This window comes from Cricetulus griseus, chromosome X (genome assembly GCF_003668045.3).
Source record: "Cricetulus griseus strain 17A/GY chromosome X, alternate assembly CriGri-PICRH-1.0, whole genome shotgun sequence".
In the NCBI taxonomy this organism is placed as follows: domain Eukaryota; kingdom Metazoa; phylum Chordata; class Mammalia; order Rodentia; family Cricetidae; genus Cricetulus; species Cricetulus griseus.
In genome coordinates, this window is record NC_048604.1 from 44,499,241 (window position 1) to 44,514,241 (window position 15,001).

General features: G+C 39.6%; 1 protein-coding gene across 2 annotated transcripts in view; it reads right to left on the reverse strand.

The window, feature by feature from the left end:
• LOC100767015 (basic helix-loop-helix family member b9) overlaps window positions 1-15,001 on the reverse strand; it is a 45,228-nt gene that overhangs the window by 26,030 nt on the left and 4,197 nt on the right. For both annotated transcript variants that reach the window (XM_027432963.2, XM_027432965.2), the window contains exons 2-3: window positions 14,832-14,930; window positions 14,553-14,630 (exon numbers count right to left, since the gene is read on the reverse strand). The gene's annotated coding sequence lies outside the window, so the exon portion shown is untranslated. The remainder of the gene's footprint in view (window positions 1-14,552; window positions 14,631-14,831; window positions 14,931-15,001) is intronic.

Sequence of the window (15,001 nt, forward strand, 5' to 3'; positions counted from 1 at the left end):
AATCATAGTAGGATTAGTGATTAGTATTAGATTGCTTGACAGGATATAAAGGAAGGAACATGCTTAGGAACAATGATAGAAACAAATTAAAAACACTTGGGGGAATATATGAGAGATTTGTTTAAAGGTACACTGGAAAGAAACAAGCAAAGATTTGCACAGGCATAATGTAAAGCCATCTCATCTCTTGGGAGGTTGAGTCCTAGAGACTGTAAACTAGGATAGTTTGTATTCCTTGAAGGATATAAAGATAATAGGATATGGAGAGGGAGGCATGGATGGTGAGGGACAAGCAATAGGTTGCTACATTGACCTTGGGTATTATATAAATAAGGAAGCACTGGGTGGAGGGAGACCGGATCTGGGGTCAGACTCTTGGCTGACCCTGTGACCTCATAGGATGGCATGGGGTGAAGACACATCATGCTTCAAATGAGGGTTACAAAACCTCAAGTGGCAATGAGGAGTTGGGACGTGAATACAGGCACAGCCCCTAATATCAAATGGTGCACCACAGCTGGCCCGAAGTACAGGATGTATTCCCTAACCTCAAATGGCAAACTGGAGCCCAGGCAAAAGTACAAGCTTGCTCCCTACATAAAACGGCCACCATGAACTGGGGCTGCAATAGAGGCATGCTACCTAACTTCAAATGATGACCAAGGGCTGGATAAAGCCATTTTTATATATGATTTGAAAGTGGAAGTGAGACTGGGAAAAGGAAGAAAACTAGTAGGAGGGTAGAGCCAGGAAAGGGGAGAAAATGTGAAAATGACAATTCTAACAAAAGGCATTTACAAAGTCAATGCAATCCCAGTAATAATCCTCATCTCATTCTTCAAAGAAATAGAAAAAATACTATGCTAAAATTTATACTGAACTATAAAATGGAGAGCCAAAACAATCCTGAACAAAAAGAACAGTATTAGAAGGATTGTCATTCCAGACTTCAAGATACATTATAGAGCTGGAGTAATAAACACAATATGATATGGGGAGAGGACGTGGAGAAAAAGGAACACTCCTCCATTGCTGGTGGGAGTACAAACTTCTAAGACCACTCTGGAAATCAGTATGGTGGTTGCTCAGAAAAATGAGAATCAGTCTACCTCAAGATCCAGCCATTCCTCTCTTGGGTATATACGCAAATAGTGCATGTTCATACAACAAGGGCATATGTTCAACCATGTTCATAGCAGCATTGTTTGTAATAGCCAGAACCTGGAAGCAACCTAGATGCCCCTCAACTAAAGAATGGATAGAGAAAATGTGGTACATTTATACAATGGAGTACTACTCAGCAGAAAAAAAGCAATGGAATCTTGAAATTCGCAGGCAAATGGACAGAGCTAGAAGAAACCATCCTGAGTGAGGTAACCCAGTCACAAAAAGACAAACATGGTATGTACTCACTGATATATGAATTTTAGACATAGAGCAAAGGATTACCAGCCTATAATCCTCTTCACCAAAGAAACTAGGAAACATGAAAGACTCTAAGGGATAATGGTCTCCAGGAATGGAAGGGACATGAACTCCTGAACTAATTGGGAGCATGAGGTAGGGGAGAGGGAGCTGCCACAATAAGAGCAAGAGAAGAGGAGGAGAGGAGAGGAAATGGAGGAGCAGAAATATTGAGTTGGGGAAAGAATAGAGGAGAGAGCAGGATGAGAGATACCGTATCAGAGGGAGCCACTTTAGGTCCAAGAAGAGATCTGGAACTAGGGAGATCTCCGGAGACCTACAAGGATGACACGATCTGACAATTCAGGCAATGGTGAAGAGGATAACCTAAAAGCCCTTCCCCTAAAATGAGATTGATGACTTCTCTTTATGCCATCCTAGAGCCCTCATCCAGTGGCTGATGGAAGCAGAGACAGACACCCACAGATATACACTGAGCTGAAATCTGGAATTTAGTTGAAGAGAGGGAGGAATGAAGAGCGAAGGGGTCTGTACCAGGTTGGAGAAACCCACAGGAACAGTTGGCCTGAACAAGGGAGAGCACATCGACCCCAGATGCTGTCTGGGAGGCCAGTACAAGACTGATCCAGACCCCTGAACATGGATGTCAATAAGGAGGCCTCTGCACTCCAGGGAGCCTCTGGTGGTGGATTAGTATTTTTCCCTGGTGCAAGAAGGGACTTTGAGAGCCCATCCCACATGAAGGGATACACTCTGGCCCTGGACACATGGGGAAGGGCCCAGGCCCAGCACAGGAAGATTTGGTGGACTCTGCAGAGCCCCCGTTGAGGGCCCTACCCTGCTTAGGGAGTGGTGGGTGGATGGGGGGGGGTAGGTTGGGGGTGGGGGAGGAGGGATAGGGGTGAGGGGAGGGAGAGGGAGAAGGGACTTACATGTGAAACAAGCTTGTTCCCTAACTTGAACTAATAAAGAAAAAAATGGACTTGGAAAGAAATGAAATAAAACGGAAGACCCAAGCATGAGTACTATACCTACAGCTATTGGATAATTGACAACAAGAAAATAAAATTTATACTAAAAATATCTTCAATAAATGGTGCAGGGTAAACTGGATGTCCACAGGCAGAAAAATGAAATTAGACCCATATCTATTGTCCTGCACAAAAATTACCTCCAAGTGATCAAAGACCTCAATCTGAAATATTACATGCTATAACTAATAGAAGAAAATGCAGGTAGTACCCTATAAGATTTAAGTTAGAAAAGGACTTTCTGAATAGGACTTCACTTACACACGGATTAAGGCCAACAACTGACAAATGGGAAATTCATAAAACTAAAAAGTTTCTGGAAGGAAACAATAGAGTGAAGAAGAAACCCACAGAATGTGAGATAATCTTTTCCAGACATATATCTGAACAAGGATTAACATCAGAGTATACAAAGGACTCAAAAAAGTCAAGGAAATAAATGACTTGATTTAAAAAATGGGCTGGGGTTCTAAACAGAGAGGTCTAAATAGAATAAATAATGTCTAAGAAATACCTCAGAATTGGTCATCATCTTTAGAAATTAGAGAGTACAAATTTAAACAACTTTGATGTTTAATTTTACCCCAGTCAGAATGGCTAAGATATTCAAACAAATGACAACAAATGCTGGCACAACTGTGAGAAAAGGGGAACCCTCCTTCATTGATGGTGGGAATTCACATTGGTGCAGCCACTCTGGAAACCAGTATGGTGAATTCTCAAAAAACTGAAAATAAATCTACCATATGACCCAGATGTATCATTCCTTGGCATACATTCAAAGGCCTCCAAATCATACTCCACAGATAATTGCTCAGCCATGCTCACTGCCACCCTAATAACAACAACTAGGACATGAAAGCAACCTAAATGTACTTCAATAGATTAATGGATAATGAAGATTTGCATACAATGGAACACTATGCATCTAAAAAGAAAAATGAAATTTGTGGGTAAATTGATAGACCTAGAAAAGATTGTATTGAGTGAGGTAACTCAGACCCAGAAAGACAAATGCTATACATATTTTCTCTCATCTGCAGTTTCTAGCTCCAAATCTTCATGTATGAGTATTTAACATGGAATAACTGCAGAAACTGAGTAAGTGCAGCTACCACCCCTCATCAAAGAAGCTTATCTTTTCAACAAATGGAGACTATCATAGGAAGTCACAACTGGACACATGCAGACATCAGTAAATCCTGGGAAGCTTCACCCCAATACATACATACACACATACATATATAATCACAGTTCCTTCATCTATGGTTCAGAAAACATCATAGAAGAGGGGCATGAAAGGTTTTTGAAGCCACAGTACCAAGAAGTCTCCTACAGAAATGGATCCATGAACAAGATCTGAAGAATGGTATTATCAATAGACATGCTAAGGCAGATGGGGAAAAATCTCACAGGATCACATCCTTGGGCAAGGAACTACAAGCATGAGGACTGCTAAGAGGGAGAATTAGCCTCTATCAGGGATGAGCCGACTAACTTTCTGTCTAATAAAAACTGGTCATCCCTGAAACCATATATACATAATAAACTAAAACATAGCCAGTGAGATGTATTTATATACTTGTACATGTGGAAACACACACACACACACACACACACACACACACACACACACACACACACACACACACACACACCAATAACAATCAGTGAAGAAGAGGCTACCAATTTGAGAGTGTGGGTACATGGAAGGAGTTAGAGGCAGGGAACCTGTAAGGGACTGACTGGAACAAAGAGAAGGAACAAAGTGATAAAATTATATTTTAATTAAAATATATAAAATAAATTAATAAAAAACAACAAAAGAACTTCTTAGCTCAAGTCAAATAGCACAATAAGAACAAAGCTGGAGTCATCTCACTACCTGAGCTAAAATAGACTATAAAACTACAGTTACCAAAATTATATAACATTGGCATCAGAACTGATGCATGGACTGGATTAAAACCTCTAGAATGAAATCTGTGCATCTACAGCCAACTGAATTTTTACAAAGGTGCTAAGAATACACAATAGAGAAAGAACACAGGGGCTGGCAAGATAGCTCAGCAGGAAAAGGCGCTTACTGCCAAACTTGACAATTTTAGCAAGCATTCTTGTCAGACTTTCTGTGGACCACTATCCCACAAATAATGACACGGAGACTTATTAATTATGAAAGCTTAGCGTTAGTTTAGGCTTGTCCCACTAGCTCTTCTAACTTCAGTTAACCAGCTTTTATTAATATACATTCTGCCATGTGGCTTTGTTACCTCTACTCTGTACCTTATGTCCAACCTCTTCAGTGTCTCCCTGGCATCTCACTAGAAAATCCGCCTTTCTTCTTCCCAGCATTCTCTCTCTGCCCAGAAGTCTGCCAATACTTTCCTGCCTAGCTATTGGCCATTCCCCTCTTTATTAAACCAATTAGAAGGCATCTTAGGCTAAGAAACATCTTTATAGTATACACAAATATTCCACAATATACAATCCCCATGATTGAAAGTAAAACTGACTCCTAAAAGTTGTCCTCTGAAAGCCAGGCGTTGGTGGAGCACGCCTTTAATCCCAGCACTCGGGAGGCAGAGGCAGGTGGATTTCTGTGAGTTCCAGACCAGCCTGGTCTACAAGTGCTAGTTCCAGGACAGCCTCCAAAGCCACAGAGAAACCCTGTCTTGAAAAACAAAAAAAGTTGTCCTCTGACCTCCATGTAAACCTCCCTCAAAAATGCTCTCTCGTGCACAAACCTGCACACACACACACACACACACACACACACACACACACACACACACACACACACACGAGAAATAAAAAATGTAATTAAAATTTAATTTTTTAGAAAAGATATGGCAATCGTTTCAATTTGGGTACTGACATCCACCTGGAGAAAAATGAAACTAAATCCTCATTTATTGCCATATACAAAACAAAATCAACTTAAAATACATTAAAGACTATATTGGTCACTAACCAAGAAAATGGCCTACAAGTTTGCCTACAGGCAATCTAATGGAGGTATTTTCTCAGTTGAGGTTCCTTGCCCCAATTATGTCAATGTTCGTGTCAGCTGATAAAAATCAGCCAACACATCATGATTCTAGTCAGAATGGCTACTATCAAAATGGCAAAAACTAAAAAGTGCTATTAATTATTTTAAAAGTGTATCTTAAGAAAATACCAGCTGACCCAATAATCCCACTACTGGTATAAATCTAAGTTCATAAGTTAATTATTTAGCAGTATTATTTATAAGATCTACTACAACAAATCAAAGTATCCTGGTCATTGGTGGATAAACAGGTAAGGAAAATATCATATATACAGAAAGAAATACTATTCTGTGATTTAAAAAATGGAGTTCCACCCCACACACCTATGAACACCTGATTTTTGACAAACAATCCAAATTTATATGATGGAACAAAGGGAACATCTTCAACAAATGGTGCTGGCATAACTGGGGGCAGACATGTAGAAGACTGCAGATAGACCCAAGCCTATCACCTTACACAAAACTTAAGTCAAAATGGATCAAAGATCTCAACATAAATCCAGCTACACTGAACCTATTAGAAGACAAAGTGGGAAAGACCCTTGAATTAATTGGTACAGGAGACTGCTTCCTGAACATTTCACCAGTAGCACAGACACTGAGATCAACAATTGATAAATGGGACCTCTTGAAACTGAGAAGCTTCTGTAAGGCAAAGGAGACAGTCAGCAAGACAAAACGGCAGCCCACAGACTGGGAAAAGATATTCACCAACCCCACATCCGACAGAGGGCTGATCTCCAAAATATACAAAGAATTCAAGAAGCTAGTCCCCCAAACACCAAACAACCCAATTAAAAAGTGGGGTAAAGAACTAAATAGACAATTCTCAATAGAGGAATCTAAAATGGCTGAAAGACACATGAGAAAGTGTTCAACAATCTTAGCCATCAGGGAAATGCAAATCAAAACAACTTTGAGACACCATTTTACTCCTGTCAGAATGGCTAAAATCAAAAATACCAATGACAGTTTATGCTGGAGAGGATGCGGAGAAAGAGGAACACTCCTCCACTGCTGGTGGGAGTGCCAACTTGTACAGCCACTTTGGAAATCAGTATGGCAACTCCTCAAGAAAATGGGAATCAGTCTACCACAAGATCCAGCAATTCCACTCCTAGGCATATACCCAAAAGAAGCACATTCATATAACAAGGACATCTGTTCAACCATGTTCATAGCAGCATTATTTGTAATAGCCAGAAACTGGAAGCAGCCTAGATGCCCCTCAACCGAAGAATGGATAGAGAAATTGTGGTACATTTACACAATGGAGTACTACTCAGCAGAAAAAAACAATGGAATCTTGAAATTTGCAGGAAAATGGATGGAACTAGAAGAAACCATTCTGAGCGAGGTAACCCAATCACAAAAAGACAAACATGATACGTACTCACTCATATGTGGACCTGCTTTATGATACCTGCTTTATGTAATGACCATGCTTTATCAGAGCTGTTTTTAATGATGTTTCTCAGAATGGTTTCCTCCCAGATGATGACAGAGAAACTAATTAAAAAAATGGTGCCAAGTACCACAAGAGTAACAGTACTGTGCTGTCTTCTGGGATTTTGTTTTTTATTTTGTTGTTGCTGTTGTTTGTTTGCTTGCTTTTGTTTTTTGTTTTTTTTTTTAAATGGAGTGTGCTGGATGTCTCTACAATTTTTGTTCAAAGGACTGCAGAACCTGAAAAAGCTGTTGCTGCTATTGATGCATAACATATTGTCATTATTGCTCTTTTTATATAAATATAAATATATACATATATATATATATATATAAGCAAAAATAAAGTAAAATAAAATAAAAAATGGAGTTCCATTACAATACCTTAAAAGAACCTGGTATCCACTATGTTAGGAGAAATATATAAGTCACAGATATACTACATGATTTCATTCATATGCAGAATATTTATTATTCATAATAGATTCTTCTCTCATACAATACATTCCAACCAGTTTCCCCTCCCTCCACTCTTCCCAGATCCCTACCTCCTCTGCTTTCCCCCAGAACCACTCCTCCTCTGTTTCCTCTTCAGAAAACAGCAGGCCTCCAAGAGATAACAGTCAAACAGGACAAAACAAGATAGTAAGACAAAGTAAAAGCCCCCATAATGAGGCTGGGCAACACAACCCAATAGAAGGAAAAGCGTTCCAAGAGCAGGTAAAAGACTCAGAGACACATCTACTCCCACTGTTAGGAGTCCCACGAGAAAATCAGGCTAAACAAACATAGCATACATGCAGAGGACCTGGTGCAGACCCATACAGAGTCCCTCAGTATCTGTGAGCCCATGTGAGCCCTGCTTAGTTGATTTAGTGGGCCATATTTGAGAATCTTTATCCACAGAACTGCAGAGGGTAGGTATAGAGTAGTGGCTTAGTGGGAACAGATATATCTCTTTAGGAAAGGGCAATAAAATAAATATGTATGAAAATGGGGAGAAGAATGGGAGGAGCAAGTAGGGACAGGGAGGATACAGGGAGTTGTGGGAGGGAATGTAGGGAGAGAGCTAAAATTAAGGGCTATTTGAGGGGGAGTATGGAAACCTAATACAGTAAACTTCCTAGAAATATATACATAAATGAAGGTGATCTAAATGAAATTGCCAAATAATGGGGAAGAGAGTCCCTACTGGCCATATTTTGTCACCAAATGAATCTTCCAGTACTGTGATTGGGTTATATCTAATTGAGTTATTCAAATGTTCCCCATGGGTATCCCCAAACAACCCAGGCCACTGCCAAGACTATAGGTTGCTCTCCACAAACTGACAGAAAGGCCCCATTACTGAAGACAACACCTACACAATGTACGGAACCTGGAGATGTCAAGCTGGTCTTTGGTACAGGAAGGTACTTTGCATGCTATCAAAAGAAAAACATAAGCACCAAGCCAGCCACAAACCCTTTAATTTACAATGTGATCCTGCCTGCAAGATATGCTAGGGCAGTGATGTCACAAAGCCTGTGGAAGTAAATAATAAATAAGTGATTTGTCCTAAGGCCTACTCCACAAGATGGAACCCATACTTGACACTACTTGAATGACCAAACAATACTAGTCTAAAAGAAGAAAAAATATATAGTGATAAAATGACTCCTAATGACATTCTGCTATACTCATAAACCAGTGCCTTCCTCAGTCATCATCAGAGAAGCTTCCTCCTGCAGTAGAGGGGAACAAATAACAGAGACCTACAACTCAACATTACACAGAGAGTGAGAGACCTTGGAACACTCAGCCCTAAATGGATGTCTCCATCAAATTCCTCCCCTTAGATTAGAATAAAAAGCTCATCATTTATAGTCTTCTTCTCTCACCATTTTGGATAAATATTATAAGCATTTTATGTAACATCAGGACCAGTTCAGATATTACTTGTCCTAAAATGTTATCATCAAATGAGATTTGCCATCTTTTCAGATATGAATGAATTAAGTGTGTCTTCTTACAGCACGGGTGAAATGCTATTACCCACCAGTCCTTGACCCTGCATCAATTTCAAAAAACAATCTTCCATGAGATCTCATCTATATAATATCAACTGATTTTTCTATCAAGGTTTTCAAGGGTTATTGGCATTTCTTATAGCTCAACCTTTCTATTTCCAAATTGTAACACCATCTTCCAAGTAAAAGACACAACTAGAGTTAAAAAGTTTAAGTGTTCATAACTGGAAAAACCTGAGAGATTATTCTACCTTCTCCAAATACCTAGAGTGATCAAACCATTATTGTTATTTTTCCCTATTAGCACATGCACATATGTGCGTACACACAACTGTTTTGTGGTTGTAATTAAAAATTTGATAGGCATGAATTGGTTAAATATTTTCTTGGCAGTAGCTATGGAAGCTAGACATAACCTGCCAGGCTAAAATTTAAGTTCCACAAACACTAATACAATACTGACAAGATTTCCAGGACGAATGGGTGCTAGTAAAATATAAGGCTGATAACATTAGAAATTACCTAAATTACAAGTGAATAACACAAAGTCACATATTGTATGTGTTACATATACTACGCAAGTAGGCTCTTCCTCCATTGTAACTCAACCTAAGACATATAGGATCAAGATATTGGCTTTATATATATTAATTTGGAGGTGTCTTGTAAAACTGTAGATAGTGACACAATTGTTCTTACATCAGTTCTTCAAAATCAATCAGACCCCAGATATTGAAGAGTAGAGTCACCAAAACAACTACCATCCCTGGATGAGACAAATGCCAGTCATAATTCTCAGAGTCATCTATACTTCCTACTGACAAGTTATAAATGTAGAGGTTCCAACATTGGGTTTCATAATTTACTGGAATAATTCAAGGTGTAGAAGGGTCTTAATCACAGCTTCTATGCCCACTCCATTTGGAGTCAGGGTGTATCTCCCTTTCTTATATAACAGTATGTTTATGAACCAGGGACCTCTACTTAGCCTCGAAAATAAGATTTTTTAATTTACTTTTAGTGTGCGTATGTGGGGATTATGGTAAGCATGTATACATATATCATTTGGAAGTATGTTTGGTAAGAGGCCAACATGGAGAATCTTCCTCTATTGTTCTCCACCTTATTTCTGGAGAAATGATATCTCATTAAACCTGCTACTCACCAGTTGGCTAAACTGATTGGCCAAAAAGCTTTAGGGTTCCTTCTGTCTTGGGCTCCTGCTTTCAGGCTCTCAGCCCTGGGTTTAAAAGTGTGTGCCATTATCCGATTTTTACATGGATATTAGGAATATCAACTCAAATTCTCATACTTTTATAGCAAGTACAATAGGCAAACTCCCTAACACTCTGAAGTTAAGTATTTGGGGAAGGATTCATTATATGAGCATGATTGAGTATCATTGTGATTGAACTCAATACTTAGCCCCACTTTCCTCCTTGGACCTTCAGCTAGCCCCAAATTCTAAACTAATAATAGGACCTTTTCCTTCTGGTAACTGTTCACATCCTACAGCACAACAAAGATATCTTGTTACTCTTGTATGTCAGGAAATTGCAAGGCTTTTTAAGCTCTGTGTCAAGAACCAGGGATGGAGATCAGACAGTCTTTACTATGCCACATGATGCTTCCAATCTTCTCTAAAAGGAACACACTGACATAGACAAGAGAAAACAGGTCTTGAGATGAAAACCACAACACTAATATCACAAGAATTCTGATGAACAGAAGGTAGAGAATAACACCAAATGCTTGAGGAGATGGGATTAATCATTCTTATTTCACCAATACATATTATATACATATACTGAGTTACCCCAGTGTACCCTATAAATATAGACAACTGTATCTATCAAAAAATAAGAGAGGAGGCAGGGATCTTCATTCTCAACTCCTGCACAGAACTCAAAAAGTCTTAGATTTTCATCAGTAGCAGATACAATATGAGAATGTTTTAATATTTGGCCTTCACTCCTTGCTCCATAATACATGAGATCCTAAGAGTAAAAGCATCTTGGAATCTCTAGAGTGACTAAGCTTCCTAAGTAGCATTGAGATAGGGCTGGTCACCAATAAGAAATAAATAAATAAAACCAGACCAAAACAGACATTAAAAAAATTAGACATGATGCTTAGAGAGCTGGAACTTTGAGCCACACCCCCTAACTTTCAGGGACAGCAATGGGAATTGGAGATTGAGTTAATCACCAGTGGTCAGTTATTTAATTAATCAAGTATATATAACTGAACTTCTTTAATTATTTTAATTAATAAGAACTGGAAAGTTTCCTGGTTGGTAAATGCATTCATGTACTTGAATGGTAGGGCACTGCAACTCCTTGGGGACAGCACCTCCTGTATCTTGTAGCCTTTTAGACACTGCCCCAAATACCACCTCATCTACCTTGTCACTGACAGACTTTAGAATTTTTTATTATAAACTAGTAACATTAAAGGGTTTCCATGGATTCTTCTGAATATTTGTAACAAATTCCTGAACAAGAAAATAGTTGTAAAAACCTGTGATTAGTAGCCAAGGCAGAGAGAAGTGTGAGTAACCCGAAGATTCACCATGTGTGATTGTCATCTGACACTGGAGGCAGTCTTGTGACACTGAGCCCTTAAACTGTGGAGCCTTTACTAGCTTTGGCTAGCGATGTATTGAATTAAATTGCAGGCCATGTACATGGTGTTTTCAGAGAACTGGGAAAACTGTTTTTTTTAAAGCACATACACATATATTGTCATGTGAACTGAGGAACTGTTTTCATTTACTTGGTATTCAGAGGATATGGGGGACTACTCAGAAAAGACAGGAATGTACCAACTGACTGCTATCTAGGATGGAAACAAAGGAGCAAAATACAAGGAAGATAGAAAATAGTGTGAAGAATAAAAACTATGCAGGTTTATGAAGTAATTTCCTTAGGACCCAAAAGACATGTATCTCAGATGCAGGACAGCAGAAAAAGGGGAGTCTCACAAGAGCCAGCAACATATATTTCTAAATAGGAAGGAGCTGCTGCCTAGGACTTAGGACTTAACATTTTAGAGGTTAAGATTAGAGAATCCCAATGAGAAATTCTATGCACAAAGCAAAAAGAACCTAGTGCTCTTACTTTCACTCTATGTCTCCTGTCTTCATCCCTAGATTTTGCTGGATGACATGAATTTCTCTAGTCTATCCCTGGCCAGCTGGAACTCTGGAGGAAAAGGCAGGTATCATGTTCATTCTTTTCTTCTCAATTTTTAGCTGCCCTGGGACATCTCCAGTGGCTGGATGTTACCATTAAGGAAATCAGACAGAAAGTAGAGAATAAGAGACCACATCACGAGAAACAAAGTGGCCTCTGTTACTACAGTTTCCCCTCTCTGGGTTCCTATAAAGCCAATTCTACCTATAAGACCACCACCCTCCCCCAACACAGAGTGGGAAGAGGGAGGGAGGGAAGGATGGAGGGAAGAAATACAAATACAGCATGGGGTAGGAGTCTAGAGATGAAATTCAGAAGTTAGGAAGGAGTGAGGGGGGTCTGAGGCATTTCAAACACTATCATCTAGTCTGAACCACTACCACCCAAAGGATGCCATTTCTCATCTCCTACACACTTCATTAGCAATTGCTGTTTTTCCAAAGGAATCCATCCTACAGGATGACTAGTACTCGCTTGTTGAGCTCCTGACCTGGCAAACATACCTTTGATTGACTGAGGGATGATTTCTTCCATCCAATCAACACTACCATTCTGGATACATAAAAATGGTTTTCAAGCTAACACAACATGGACACCAGCTCAACCACCTTAACCTCCTGCCCCTTGTTCTACCTACCCCTATTGTCAATATATGGCTCTCCTTTCCTTCTCTATGACAGGAAGCACAATGCTGTGTGTCCAAGCAAAGGCCTCGTCATACAACTCCCCATCGGACAAGCAAGACTACAGAGCATCTGTAGTAGCTCTGAAGCACTGGAACAGAATACTCTGCCTCTGGAATTGAGCTCCTGTCCAGAGGAACGTGAACCTTCTTACCCTGAAGACACAATTTAAGGCTAGCTGGATTAGTAATCAAAGCTTCCAGCCTGAAGCCTAGGGGCTTGCCCTCTGAGAGTGCTTGGCCTAAAAAAAATGAAAATTCCCTGAGGTGTAGGGGAAATTTTTGCCACGCCCTCTTGGGGGCTGGCACAGGTGATGCAGACCACGCACACTGGGGCATGGTCAGAGTGACTTTAAATATGAGGGTTACACGAATGCAACACTCTCTGTTCCTTGGTTTGCCTGGTTGTAGGGACTGACTCCATCGCGTGAGTACCCTCGTATTAAACATCTGTTCATCAAACTTGCTCTGACTCCTTTGCGGTATTCGTTAATTGTGCCCCAATATACTGAGGAGTCAGGTCATACAATGATTCTTTTTTTTTTTTTTTTCGAGACAGAGTTTCTCCATGGCTTTGGAGGCTGTCCTGGAACTAGCTCTTGTAGACCAGGTTGGTCTCGAACTCACAGAGATCCACCTGCCTCTGCCTCCCGAGTGCTGGGATTAAAGGTGTGTGCCACCAACGCCCAGCTTCATGCAATGATTCTTAATGGTAATTTGAATAATGTTCAAACATATGAAAACACAGAAATCTCAACATATATCAATATAACAAACATTTAATTTCTAGTTTCTACCATGGTAATTATTCCTGTTATGGTTTGTGGTTTGTAAAGGGAGACTAAATTGTCACTTTGTCCTAATCCTAAATTTCATAAACATTAAGTGGGAAAATGTTTCACTGCCAGGTACATTCTACAATGTTTGGGCAAAATCAATACAGGTTACTAGATACTATTTTAGTATACACATGGGATTCCATATTCTATTGATTGAGCTACTTTTCATCCTTGCTTATACTAACTTGTAGATACTATGCTTACTACCTATAGTCAACTCCTGGAATCCAGTTGCAGAGAGGGAGGAGTGATGAGCAAAGGGGTCAAGACCAGGCTGGAGAAACCCACAGAAACAAGAGGGACCTGAACAAGGGGGAGCTCATGGACCCCAGACTGACAGCTGGGAAACTAACAGAGGACTAACCCAGACCCCCCTGAATGAGGTGGTCAATTTGGAGGTCTGGATAATCTATGGGGCCTCTGGATCAGTATTTATCCCTAGAACACAAATAAACTTTCGAGCCCTCTCCACATAGAGGGATACTCTCAGCCCAGACACACCAGGGAGGGTCTAGGCCCTGCTCCAAATGATATGACAGACTTTGAAGATCCCCGATGGAAGGCCTCATCCTCCCTGGGGGAGCAGAAAGGGGATAAGATAGGAGGTTGGTGGGGGGCAGGGGAGGAGGAGAGGGAGAGGGAACTGGGATTGATATGTAAAACAAGTTTGTTTCTAATTTAAAGAAAAAAAGGAAAAAAGAAAGATTTGTTCACTAGTATAGATAACATTAAATGTTCCAAGGTATAGCATGTAAGATGGTAATCAGCTTTTATATAATTCTGTGATATTATCCTACCATTTGATTCCCTGTGCATATGAAGTCTGATATATATTATTTTTATATTTATCTTGTGTATATGGCATACATACATTTCCCTTTTGACTGTTTCTTGATCGTAGCAGTTGTTCATTGGTTGGTAAAATTCTTGCACCGTGCTCCCATTTTATCTGTTTGAAAATACATAGCATTCTCAGACAAAAGAAAATAAATGTTTTCTCCTGTCTAAAAATAATGAAACATTTTCTACTTCCCACAAGTTGTACTCTATCTCACAAGTCATTCCTGACTTGTGAAATACTCTTGTATGAAGGCTTGTTGTAGTCTGTGGTATTTTTGTTGTGCCAAAATACACAGAACACAAAACTTACCATTTTAATCAATTTAAAGTGTACAATTCAGTGACATAAGTAAATTCCCAAGCTTGTTGCAACCATCATCACTGTCTAGTTTCAGAACTTTGTTGCCACCTAAAAAGGAAATGTTATTGACTGTTTGAGTGTAATAATTACATGAGAAATTTCATTTTTGTACCATCAAC